This window comes from Scardinius erythrophthalmus (genome assembly GCF_964197995.2).
Source record: "Scardinius erythrophthalmus genome assembly, chromosome: 4".
Taxonomy (NCBI): Eukaryota; Metazoa; Chordata; class Actinopteri; order Cypriniformes; family Leuciscidae; genus Scardinius; species Scardinius erythrophthalmus.
The window spans coordinates 23808527-23822116 of NC_138224.1; positions in this window are offsets into that span (position 1 = coordinate 23808527).

Here is a 13590-nt window from a genome sequence, read left to right on the forward strand (position 1 = left end):
TTCCACATTGCCAGCAGACGTAGCTGAACATTATGTTACTGCAGAAAGGCTCCTTCTCCAACAAGCCCAAAGAGACTCATTTCCAGAGGAGGTTAAGGCTCTATCATCAAATCGATCCTTACCATTCAATAGCCAGCTAGTGTCTCTGTCTCCTGACTATGATAAAGATGCTCTGCTAATTAGGGTTGGAGGGAGACTGCGTCATGCTGAACATATAGACATGAATGCCCTGCATCCCATAGTTCTTGATCTTGACATATTTGGTGTTTGAAATGCCATTGCCAGGTTGCTGAGTTTGCTCTTTTACTTAAACATTTGTTTGGGCTTTTTAATCATTTTTAATGATTTAAACATACTTTCTTACTGGTTAATGATACTGATACTGATGTTGTTATTATACCAATACCAGTATCCAATGTTCCCTCTAATATTTTTTCTTTATGAGCAAATATTTTCTCTATTGGGTGGACATTTTTTGCCACCTGAGCAAAAACTTTATTTATACCAGGCCTATACAGCATACGTAAACACACACACACACACACACACACACACACACACACACACACACACACACACGGTTTCATCATGCAGTTGTAACTTTTAACTTTAATTTGCCATTTCTATTTTATTTGACCCTTGATGTGGTTTTAAATCATATTTTTTAATTAAGAAGTCACTTAATGAAGCACATTTTAGGTTATTTGAGTTTTTTTTTTTTTTTTACATTGCTGTGTTAACTGTACCAGTCTTTACCAAGAAATTCAATTAAAAATCATTAAAAAATTTCCCACAGGACAGTTCAATTCTTTACAATAAAATAATATAGCATGACAAAAATTAAGCAGTTACACTGACATGGTTTGGGGCAATCATAAAGTGTTTTTGTACAGTCTTGTACACCGGTTCTTACTCTGGCTTGATTTATTGCTAATGAATTTACAATATTTTTTTTTTTATCAGGGGTTTTGACAAGGAGCCCTAAACAATCCCCTTGTGAGATCAATTCTTTATTAGGCTTATAATATAATAAAATATAGGCATAATATAGGCATAATATAATATAATATAATATACAAACTAATTGTATTTAAAATGATACAATATATTATTATATTATTATAATATGAAAACAAACTGAAGAATTTATATAGATCTAATAGCTAAATATTTTCAAGAAAAGTGAATGTGAACTCTTTTATAGTCATTTAATCATCTCTCAAATCAGTAATTACTCACCCTCATGTTGTTCCAATCCTGTAAGACTTTCGTTCATCTTCGGAACACAAATTAAGATATTTTTCATGAAATCTGAGAGCTGGCTCACTACTTCATAGGCTTCTATGTAATTGCATCTGCCAGCCCAGAAAAGTTAGTAAAGACATTGTTAAAATAGTCCAAGTGACTACAGTGGCTCAACCTTAAGTTTATCAAGCCATGAGAATACTATTTGTGTGCAAAAAAACACACAAAAATAACGACTTTCATTTTCATTTCAGAATCACACACATGACCAGTTTCAGCCAATATTGAGCCTACGTTCTGACGTACAACCCAGAAGCGCTGTGCTGTTACACTACGTGAACTCACTCAGAGGCCCACACAGAAGAAAATGAATAGTTGAATATAGTTTAGCGCACAAAAAGTATTCTCGTCGCTTGATAAACTTAAGGTTGAGCCTCTATAGTCACTTGAACTATTTTAACAATGTATTTTATTCTTACTCTATAGTGACGCTAACTCTATAGTGGTTGACCAGAGCACTGCAATTATTTCTCAATACAATCAAATGGATTTCCCCTCACATTTCACATCTGTCCTCTGCGCAGTATTTTATTCTTTCTGCATGGCAACGGCATCAGAAGTGCGAAGCTTAGAGGGAACATTGCCAGTAACCTAGATCAGTGGTTTTATCCCACAGCATCAGTCAGACAAATAATACAGTGAATGAAGTGACATTTTCACAAGGAACTCAAGGAGCAAAAACATGGGTTGAGGAAAAACTAAATGTCTGCAGCTGAGTGAACTGCACAGGTTGCTGTGTGATGTCTGATTGCCAAACTAATGTCATGTGAACTGTTGCTGTGTGTGTGTAGATTGTCTGGCTGTATGGTGACAGAGGAAGGCTGCCGTTATGTGTCTTCAGCTCTGAGGTCAAACCCCTCACACCTGAGAGAGCTGGATCTGAGCTATAATCACCCAGGAGAATCAGGAGTCAAGCTACTATCCGATATACGGGACCATCAAAAATACGCACTGGACAAACTGAAGTATGTTGAGCAGGAATAGTCACAGTACTTTGTGTGTATATGTATGTGTTTACTGATTGAATCTAATGGGCAGACTGTGATGTTTTATAGTGTGGATCATAAAGGAGATTTCAGGATTACAGCAGGACTAAAGAAATGTATGTCTACGCACAAACACACATACACTTTTAGTGATTGTTGTTGTGTTGTATTGTTCTGTAAATGTTCTCTCTTCTTGTGTTCAGATGCCTGTAATCTCACACTGGATCCAAACACGGCAAACATTCGTCTAATTCTGTCTGATGAGAACAGAAAGGTGACAAATGTGGAAAAAAAACAGTTATACCCTGATCTGCCAGAAAGATTTGATGGGTGGCCTCAGGTTCTGTGTAGAGAGAGTCTGAATGGACGCTGTTACTGGGAGGCTGAATGGAACGGATATGCTGTTATAGCAGTGACATATAAAGGAATCACCAGGAAAGGATGGAATGAATACTCTGAGTTTGGATACAATAGAAACAATAGAAACTCTTGGAGTCTGATCTGTTCTGACACTTTCACCGCCTGTCATGATAATAAGGAAACTGTCATTCGTGTCCCTTCATGCTCCTCTAAGAGAATTGGAGTGTATGTGGACTGGCCGGCCGGCACTCTGTCCTTCTACAGCTTCTCTGACACACACGCGCTCACACACTTGCACACATTCACCTCTTTATTCACGGAGTCTCTTTATGCTGGATTTGGAGTTTATCGTTTGAACTCCTCAGTATCTCTATGCACACACACCTGACTGAAAGATACCCTCTTTATATATACCGATAAGGCATTACATTATGACCACTGACAGGGGAAGTGAATGACACTGAATATCTCTTCATCACGGCACCTGTTAGTGGGTGGGATATATTAGGCAGCAAGTGTCTAACCCTGTCCACCGCCGAAAGTGACAACAGTTGGCAAGTAAGCATAAGAACTAGACCACGGAGCAATGGAGGAAGGTGGCCTGGTCTGATGAATCACGTTTTCTTTTACATCACATGGATGGCCGGGTACGTGTGCGTCGCTTACTGGGGGAATACCTGGCACCAGGAAGCACTTGTAAGGGTCAAACAGGTCAATTTAGTTCAAGGGGAATTATTCATTAATTTATAGGGAATTTTGAAAGAATCACTTATATGGCCGAGCAAATGACTCATCCAGTGTTCATTTGAACGCACTGTAACTATCAGCTCTGCAGCAGATATAAAATACAAACTAGTGAAAACACTATTTATTAGCAATGTAACTTAGATCAGCAGTTTAAGACATTAAATTCATATGCACATAACACAAGAACACTTATCTTTAAAATACAAACAAGACTTTACTGATTATTCTAACACATAAAACTAATATCTAACAAACACACGCACACACACATTCATACGAGTTGCAGAAAGAAAGAAAGCGAGGAAAGAATGAGTTTTAAGAGTGAGATGATGAAATCCAGGCCAGGGCTGTTTTGGCAGCAAAAAGGGGACCAACACAATATTGGGAAGGTGGTCATAATGTTTTGCATGATCGGTGTAACTTTAAAACATGCAAATAAACTGAAGTAAATGTGAAGGTCTGTTTTATCTACACACAAGCTGATTTATCTTTCAAATAATGCATTATATCAGGCCCTCTGTGGGTAAAGAAATTTTGGAGATTTGAATTCCTACAATTAAAATTTTTATAGCTCCCTTAAGTTTGACAAACACATTAATACAGTAGTTAAGTCGAGCTTTTTTCAATTAAAACTTTTGTACAGAGTAAATTCCTTCCTATTCTTAAATATCTTCAAAGACTTATACATACCTTCATTTTAAATTATTGTAATTCCTCATAGATTGGAATATCCCAGTCCTCTATGCCTTGGCTTCAAATGATTCAAAATTTTAACCAGAAATTTTAACTGGGGCTCGTAAATGAGAACATATTACTCCAATTTTAATGACTTTTAATTTGTTGCCAGTGCGTTATATAGTTGATTTTAGCTGTTTTTAAAATCCTAAATGGCTTGGCGCCTTCTTATTTTTCTGAAATTTTAAACTTGAATATGCCGGTCAGATACTTGTGGTCCACATACAATAATACTCTGTCCCATCCAAGATCAAGGTTAAAGTCGAGAGGTGACCGTGCTTTTGCAGTTGCTGGACCTAGGCAATGGAACAGTCTACCTCTGAGATCCCCATCTTCCGTACATGAGTTTAAACTTAAATTAAAGGCATATCTTTTTACCTGGGCATTTAACTCATCATAAACATAAGTTTTTTATTTTACTTATGTCTCTCTCTCTCTCTCTCTCTCTCTCTCTCTCTCTCTCTCTCTCTCTCTCTCTCTCTCTCTCTCTCTCTCTCTCTCTCTCTCTCTCTCTCTCTCTCTCTCTCTCTCTCTCTCTCTCTCTCTCTCTATATATATATATTATAATTATTTTCTGTACAGCACAGTGGTCAACTATTGTTGTGTTTATTTGTGCTTTATAAATAAATGAAAATGAAAAAAATGAAAAAGTATATATTATAATGTACATGATATATAATGTGTAGCACCTGGGCACTATCACCATTTGGATCAGGATGCCTGGAGAGGGCCATAAAATTCTCCTCTCATTAGTGATCAAAGGAATGGCCCACACAGGCTCAGAGACATTCCAGGGGGATGGTGACCACATGCACTAACACAAGCCATAAGAAAGATTAAGACAGAAATTTAATGCCCACAAAAAGGACTTCTCTCCATTGATTCATATACAAACCTTTCTATGAATGAACATACAGTAGGTAGTCTACCAAAATGCATATTACCGCTACGGCCTACAACCCAGTCACACGTGACATTTGTTCGTGAAGTCACCACCAGGTGGCGCAAAGCGATGGTTTGCAACATTGCTCAGTAAGGCTGGAATTGTAAATGTAGCCTACTTGTAATGAAGATTAAATAATAAATAGGAAAACAATACAGCATCATGCCATTTAATCTTGTCTAGTTATGTATAAATGCTTAATGTGACCAAATTACTCTGACCAAAGTATTTACAAATAAAATGCTTGAAACTACATTTAATAATTCACTGATATAATTCAATTCAATTAAATTTATTTTTGGCATTACTGTGTAAATAATACAATATTGCCAAAGCATGGAATACATAGAATAATAAAAAAATAAATTATAAAAAACATCAAAATATTAGAAGAAAATATTATAACAATTTACATTTAAATAAACTGTAGCAAAATAGAAATGTAGAAACTATAGAAAATGTGTGAACATTTGATACCACAGTGTTTTAACACACACACACACACACACACACACACACACACACACACACACACACACACACACACACACACACACACACACACACACACACACACACACACACACACATTACCAGGCACGTGCACAGGTAGGGCTCAACCTGTGCAGAGCACATGCCCTTTTTGCCCTCACACTCCGAAGTGCCCTTTTTTTGGTGGTGTTTTTTTTATTTATTTTTATCAATGCTATTGGTCACCCTTTACGCCTGTCTGTCTGTTTTACAAATATTTAGCCAATGAAAGTTCTTAAAATGAGCTTGTGTAAATCTTATTCGATCCTCAAGCTGATAACTCCGCCCCCTCTATATTCACCGAATCAACTGAAGTTCCACAGCAGCCGCACAGTAGACAGCAGCTGAGCTGAACGAAGTTTTGCGAAGGGTAAATAAATATCTTGTTGTTTGAATAAGTACTACTAAACACTATGTCTATAAAGGCTCATATTTTATTTATTTGATGTCTGACTCACTGACTGAGACGTGGGACGTCGCCTGAGAGAGAGGTCTAGCATTTGCCATCTAGTCATAGCCAATACATAGCCTACACTTAAATAGCATGTGCATACAGTAGCATTTCATCTTTTATAAAATGCGATTTTGGCCAAATGTATTTTACAACAGGAAAAACTGAGCGCTCCGCCTATAGACCCCTTTTGCGCCTACGTCACGGCGCTAGCTGGAGGCAAAACAAACGGAAAACTGGAGGCGGCCATTACAAACCAGCACAGATTCGGCTACATAATAAGGAGCTTAAATTATTATTTTTATTATTAAAAGTCATCTTGTTGTGTTCTTGGGTGCAAGAATCAATGAAAAATGAGTATGCTGTATCTGGAATTTTTATTTCTAGAAAATATTCATATCATTAAAATTGCACCGTAGTGTCACTCTTTACATGGTCGTCTTCTTGGCGCTGGCTAGGCAGAACTGCGGATCGCACCACACAAGTCTTTACATGACCATTCAGCACATAGTTATATTATAGGCATCTAAATATATTTATATGTCCTCAGTTTCTCTTTACCCTCAGTTTCTCTATCGGGTAGGGGTAGAAGTCAGGCCACTCAACCGGAGGTAACGTTAACGTTAATCCTGTCAGTTCGTACATTGACTGAGCGTGTACGGTCATCTGGTTCCGTCCGTTAAAATTAACTTTTGCAAATAACAATCGGCATCCTGGACAGTGAGTGACCTTGCACATTAAGACAAAATCGGATTTTCTCCAGTCATTGTTAAAAAACAAGCTAACAAAACTTGCAAACTAACGTTAGTGAAGCGGCTAGAGGGATCTTTCTGCCTCCAGCTAAGCTCCGCCCACACAAATACGTCACCGTGTTTACCAACTGTAAAAGGGTCTATATACGTTAGCTACAACAAACTAGTTTGTAACCTGTTGATGAAAATGTAATGTGATGCCGCCGCCGCCGTTTTAATGACGGACAAAAAAATGCACATTTGCACACATTCGCTGGTCAAAAACTATATAGGCTATTGATAAGTAATACAACAACATATAATTAGTTTTTTACCATCGGAAAATCATAACAGGTGCGCCCCCGCGCTGTTTCGTACTGGAACTTACACAAAGCGACGACTGATCCTCATCACCTAGGTAACATATATTTCTAAGTAAGAAGTAAGAAATTTCTTCTTTGATTTATGATTGCTGATACACTTAATTTATTAACATTTAGGCTAATCATGTTATGGTAATAATATTAAATTATGGTTAATTCAAGGCTGTTAATATGCACGTATTCGCTATCTAGCTAATTTTTTAATCTATAGTATTCTATACTCTAGTCCTCACTTGTATAAAATGTTTTTACTACAGTAATGTTGTAGTAGTTACTAAAACAAAACATAACAGAAGATCACTGTGAAATCTTTATATGTTATCATGCAGAATGTAATTCATGATTTAATTCATTCCAAGGCGTCATTTATTTGATCCAAAATACAGCAAAAACAGTAATATCGTGAAATATTTTTACAATTTAAAATAACTGTTTTATATTTTAATATATTTTAAAATGTAATTGATTTATGTGATCAAAGCTGCATTTTCAGCATCATTACTCCAGTTCAGTAGGCTACTCTTCAGTGTCACGTGATCCTTCAGAAATGCTTTTCACTGCAACTGTACTTTTCACACTATTTTATATATTTTTTCATTGCTGGCTGATTTTAGGGAAAGTGTAGTGAATAAAGAGACTTTCAAGAGACCAACATCCCTGGCTCACAGAAAGTTGCTGTTGTAATTAGGTTTAAAGAAGCCCTTAAAACCCAGTTTATCTATGTTATCTATATTATTATTATTATGGTTGTTATTAATCGTGAATAAATCTAAAGCTTTTGAGGCTATTATTTTGTGTTATTGAAAATGGGAGGAGGGTGCCCTTTTTCAGTTTCAGCACATGCCCCTCAAAAGGTCTGTGCACGGCCCTGCACATTACTGAGGGTCACTGTGGTGGACAGTAGGGAAACACACTGAGGTCAGACACAATACACACATTACACACACGTTCACCCTACTGTCTCTCAGGCTGTGGCACATCCACACATATATCGCAGCCAGTGCTGCTATCTATCCATCTCCTAATATGATCTTTATCTGTTCTATTTCAGTCATGGCTGTAAAGTTCTTTATTAAGTTAGTGAATTTGTTTAAGTAGAGGTCTCTGATTGAAGTGTATTTTTTACAGTGAAGGAGGAAGTGCGTCTCTGTCTCAATCTCTCCTATCCTACAGTGAACACACACCCTTTGCTCTCTTTGAGGCCTCGTTTACACTGCAGGTCTTGATGCTCAATTCTGATTTGTTGCCTATATCCAGTTTTTTTGACCGTCCATTTACACGTTCTTTCAATTGTGACCCATATCCATGTGTTTACACTTGACATACTAACTGAAATATCGCACATGGGGTTCTTGCACAGATGGACGAACGCGAAATATCCTTGATGCTAGCTTTGCGATATAGCCTATGCGAAGTTCGCCAAACATCACCATGATTTTGAGGCGGAGGAGGATGAAAAGGGCCATCATTGCAGCATGCGCATATGCTTCAGTTATGTGTGCGAGAGAGATCTCAGGACTGGTGGGAACATTCAACACAATCTCATGAAAGTGCATATCTATACCACTAATTTTATTTCTTGTGCCATTTATACGCCAAAAATTATTTTTGCATGCATGATACGCACTGTAAACCCCCTGGGTAGGATTAGGGGTTTGGAGTGCATGTGTATTACACGCCATAAAGTGCATATCATATCCACGCGAAAACTACGTATCATATGCACGCAAAAACTATTTTTGGCGTAAATGGCACAAGAAATAAAATTTGTGCAATAGATACGCAGGACATTGTTACTTGTCCTTGAACTGTTACAGTGAATAAATAGTATTTCATCCCAAAAAAATTCTAAAACTGACTGATGGTTAATTTCTGTGAGTTGTTCTGTAAATGAATATGTCATTCATTAGGTTCTCAGATATTTTTTTCTTTATTAGTCCTTGTCCTTGTCCTCAGCTAAATTGGAGCTACAGCTTTCACAGTTTTGTTATGCTAAAAACTGTTATTTAGAAAAAAAACTCTATCAATAACAAGTTTAACTTGTTATCATTCACGTCAATTGATTAAAAATGTGAAATTATACATAAATTCTACAAATAAATACTATTTTACAACTGTCCCCATGTTTTCGGTCAGTCCTGTCACTTTACATAAAACTCTACATAAAATGTGTGCAATACACCTTTAAGGGTATGACTCAGAGGAAGTGACATCATTTGACAGAGGTGAAGCTGACACTGATCAAGGGTAAGTTCTCTCATTGAACTGTATGATTTTGTATGGTTTTTTTTTTGTTTTTTTTTTGATGAAAAAAATAATGAATTATTTTTAAATCCAAAACATGTCTAAAAATGTTACTGAAATTCCTTGTTTGCATGTTAAGAGTTTTTATGCTATCATGCTAGCAGGCTGAGTAATGGTAGTTTAAAATGGCCGACCATCAGGCCCTGTCACGTCAGGTCCCATCACACTCACATCCCTGTGTGACAGGGCCCGACAGTCCTGTGACACGGCCTTACAAATGAATGGCATTGTTCTTTTTTTATTACCTTCAAGGCATTTAATATGTATTTAATGCATGCCATAGTAAAACATTATTTGAATAAATCGACATTACACTGTAAATTTGAAGCTTTTTATGCTCATCTGCATTTTTTTTATTTATTTTGTCCTTCTTTTACCTAGGCCTATGTAGCACTGCTTTTAAGGGTTGCAATTTGTAAATTAATGATATTTCAATACATAAATATATATAATTGTCATTTATATTAGCTTTTAGTAACGATGACTGTAATTATTCCAATTCATACAGATTGCAGTTAGATGGCTCCAGTTTAGTGCCTCTGAGAGACAAAGGCAATGTCGGGCACGACTAAATGCAGACCCTAAGAGTAAGGAGAAACATCTTCAGAAAGAAAGGGAGAGATGGAGCCAGAAAAATGAAATAAAGAAAAGTATTCACGAGATGAATGAGCGAGACCAAAAACATAGGTGGAAATTATGGAGAGAGCAACAAAAAACCTTTAGGCATAAGAGAAAGGCTGCTGTTTCAGGGCTAGGGCCAGGGCCTTCAAGGTTAGAAAGGGCTATCATCACAGTACCACTTCAAATTACAACTTGGAAATAACAGGGTGATAGTATGTGTGATGTATGTTGCAGGCAAAAGAGAGAGGGACGAAAGCGTTCCAAGAAAGAGAGGAAGAAGCTCCAGGACAAAGTGAAAGAGCTACAAGAGGCCTTAGCAGCTGAAAAAAAGATTAAAAGAGCGATATAAAAAAGGTTCCAACGGGTGTTGACGAGATCAGGGTTTCCAGCAAGAAAAGCGAGATATGCGAGACCAAGAAACGCTCCAAGTGCAAGGAAAGCCACAACATTTACCATGAGGCATTGATTGGAGTCCTACAGCAACACATTCAACAAGCAGGTAATAGTCAGGAAAGAAGACTGATCAGTAACCTGGTGACAGGGAAGATTGTAAATAAATACAGGCTACAGAAAAATGCCCAAAGTACACTGTAAAACCTAACAGTAATATGTACTAAATACAATTGAGTTCACAGCACTCAAATCTTACCGAAACTTGAATGACTGAAACAGAACTCAAACTGAATGAGTTATAGAACATTTCTAGATCCTAGATGAGCACCTGCTGTTAAGCAGAATCACTGAAGGAAAGAGAAACACAAGAACTACAACTGACTTCCAGCCACTGCAAAATCAACTGGAGATAAAAGAAGACACTAAATATCTCAAGATCTCAGCAGAGGAGGATTAAACAACTCCACGAACAGCATTACCAGCTTCACTTATTATTAACCACTTTGACTTTATTACTGCCATTCGTCTACAGAAGTTCTTATTAGAATTAAAAAAGGTTTAGAAGTTGATGATTTGAGTTTCATTTAAGGTCACCATGATGGAGATCAGCGTTTGCTTTAGTTGAGCTCTTGACCCTTGACTTTTGCACTTAAGATTTTCTTTGGCTGCTATAATTGAGTAGCCTGGCAAGCCAGACCAACATCAAGATGTTAGGTCTGGCAACACGTACCTGTATTTTCTTCCTGTTTTTGGTCTAAGTCCATAGTAGTCGATTGTCGAGTTCACGCACATAGGTTTAGTTACCTATGATCACGCGCGTAAACTCAACAATCGACTACTGTGGACTTCGACCGAAAACAGGAAGAAAATACAGGTACGTGTGCTGGCTGAATTAACATAATTTTTATTCATATCTTTCACATCTACTGCAGTCAGATTTACCTGTGTTAACTCTAAAGGAATCACTCACATGGCTGGGCACTTGTAATGACACATCAAGGATGTTAAGAGGCTAAAAGCAGGTTTAAAACTTGCCCCATTTAAGTCAACAGGGTGCAAATTTTAAAAAGAGGATAACACGGTGTAGGCAACACCGATTTTTGTCGTTGTTCTCTCTACTGACAGCACTCCAAATTTACAAAAAAATTAGCTCAATGTTAAAATTGACTGGAGTTCTCCTCCGTGTGCTGCAACCGGATTTTACAATCGGTTAGGATTTTAAAACTCCTGTAGTGTGAGGAAAAATTTGATTCATTCATTGCTATAGAAGAGGAAGAATTCGCTAAACTCGTTAAATCATCTAAATCAACAACATGTATGTTAGACCCTATACCGACTAAGCTACTGAAAGAGATGCTTCCAGAGGTCATAGATCCTCTTCTTAATATAATTAATTCATCTTTGTTATTAGGATACGTACCAACATCTTTTAAGCTGGCTATGATTAAACCACTTGTTAAAAAAACACAACTTGATCCTACAGAATTAGTCAATTATAGGCCAATCTCGAATCTACCTTTTCTGTCAAAGATACTAGAAAAGGTGGAATCCTCACAACTATGTTCCTTTTTAGAAAGAAATCATATCTGCGAGGATTTAGACCGTACCATAGTACTGAGACTGCTCTCATTAGAGTTACAAATGATTTGCTCTTATCATCCAATCGTGGTTGTATCTCTCTATTAGTGTTACTCGATCTTAGTGCTGCATTTGATACTATTGACCACAACATTCTTTTAAATAGACTCGAAAATTATGTTGGCATTAGTGGAATTGCATTAACATGGTTTAAATCATACTTATCTGACCGTTAACAGTTTGTAGAAGTAAATGAAGAGATGTGTCATCGATCACAAGTTCAGTATGGCGTACCACAAGGCTCAATACTAGGACCGTTGCTTTTCACTCTGTACATGCTACCCTTGGGAGATATCATTAGGAAACATGGCATTAGCTTTCACTGTTATGCCGATGATACTCAGCTCTATATTTCTTCACGCCCTGACGAAACTTACCAGTTCACAAAATTAACGGAATGCATAGCGGATATAGAAAAATTGGATGACTAGTAATTTCCTACTACTTAATTCTGAAAAAACAGAGATTCTAATTATTGGACAAAAAACTTCCTCACGTAATAATCTAGAATACTGACTAACACTTGATGGCTGCTCTGTTAAGTCTTTGTCGTCGGTTAGGAACCTGGGTGTGCTCTTTGATACCAATCTTTCATTTGAAAGTCATGTGTCTAGTATCTGTAAAACCGCATTTTTCCATCTTAAAAATATATATTTAAATTACGTCATTATGCTCTCTTTGACAAATGCGGAACAATTAGTTCATGACATCAAGGCTAGATTATTGTAATGCTCTTATGGGTGGTTGTCCTGTATGCTTAAACAAATTACAGCTGGTCCAAAATGCAGCATTGGCTCCCTATTAAACATTGTATAAATTTTTAATTATTGCTGATTACTTACAAAGCACTAAATGGTTTAGCTCCGCAGTACTTGAGCGAGCTCTTAATGCATTATAGTCCTTCACATCTATTGCAATCTCAAAATTCTGGCCAGTTGCTAATACCTAGAATATCAAAATCGACTGCTGGCGGTAGATCCTTTTCCTATTTAGCACCAAAACTTTGGAACAGTCTTCTAACATTGTCCGGGAAGCAGACACACTCTGTCAGTTCAAAGCTAGACTAAAAACACATCTCTTTGACCTAGCATACACATAACACATTATAGACTTCTACAGTATAATTCAATGTTAGGCTGCATAGATTAGGTCAGCCGGAACCAAGAACATTTCCTATAAATCCTGATGTACTCACTACATCATAAGAAGAATGGCTTCTACGCTAATATTAGTCTCTCTGTTTATCCCGAGGTTTACCGCAGTCCGCCGTATCCAGGCCGTAACGCAATCCTGAAGTGTCAACTAGTCTCTCCCCTGTGAAGGCCTCCCTTTACCTCTCAACACATAAAGCGTTGTCGGGATAATTCCGTTTTACGTGGCTACGATAAAACGTGGAAGCGATATATATAAATTTTAAGGCCAGACAAGTAGTTTGTTGAGGGTTGGTTTGAAGGAAAGGACT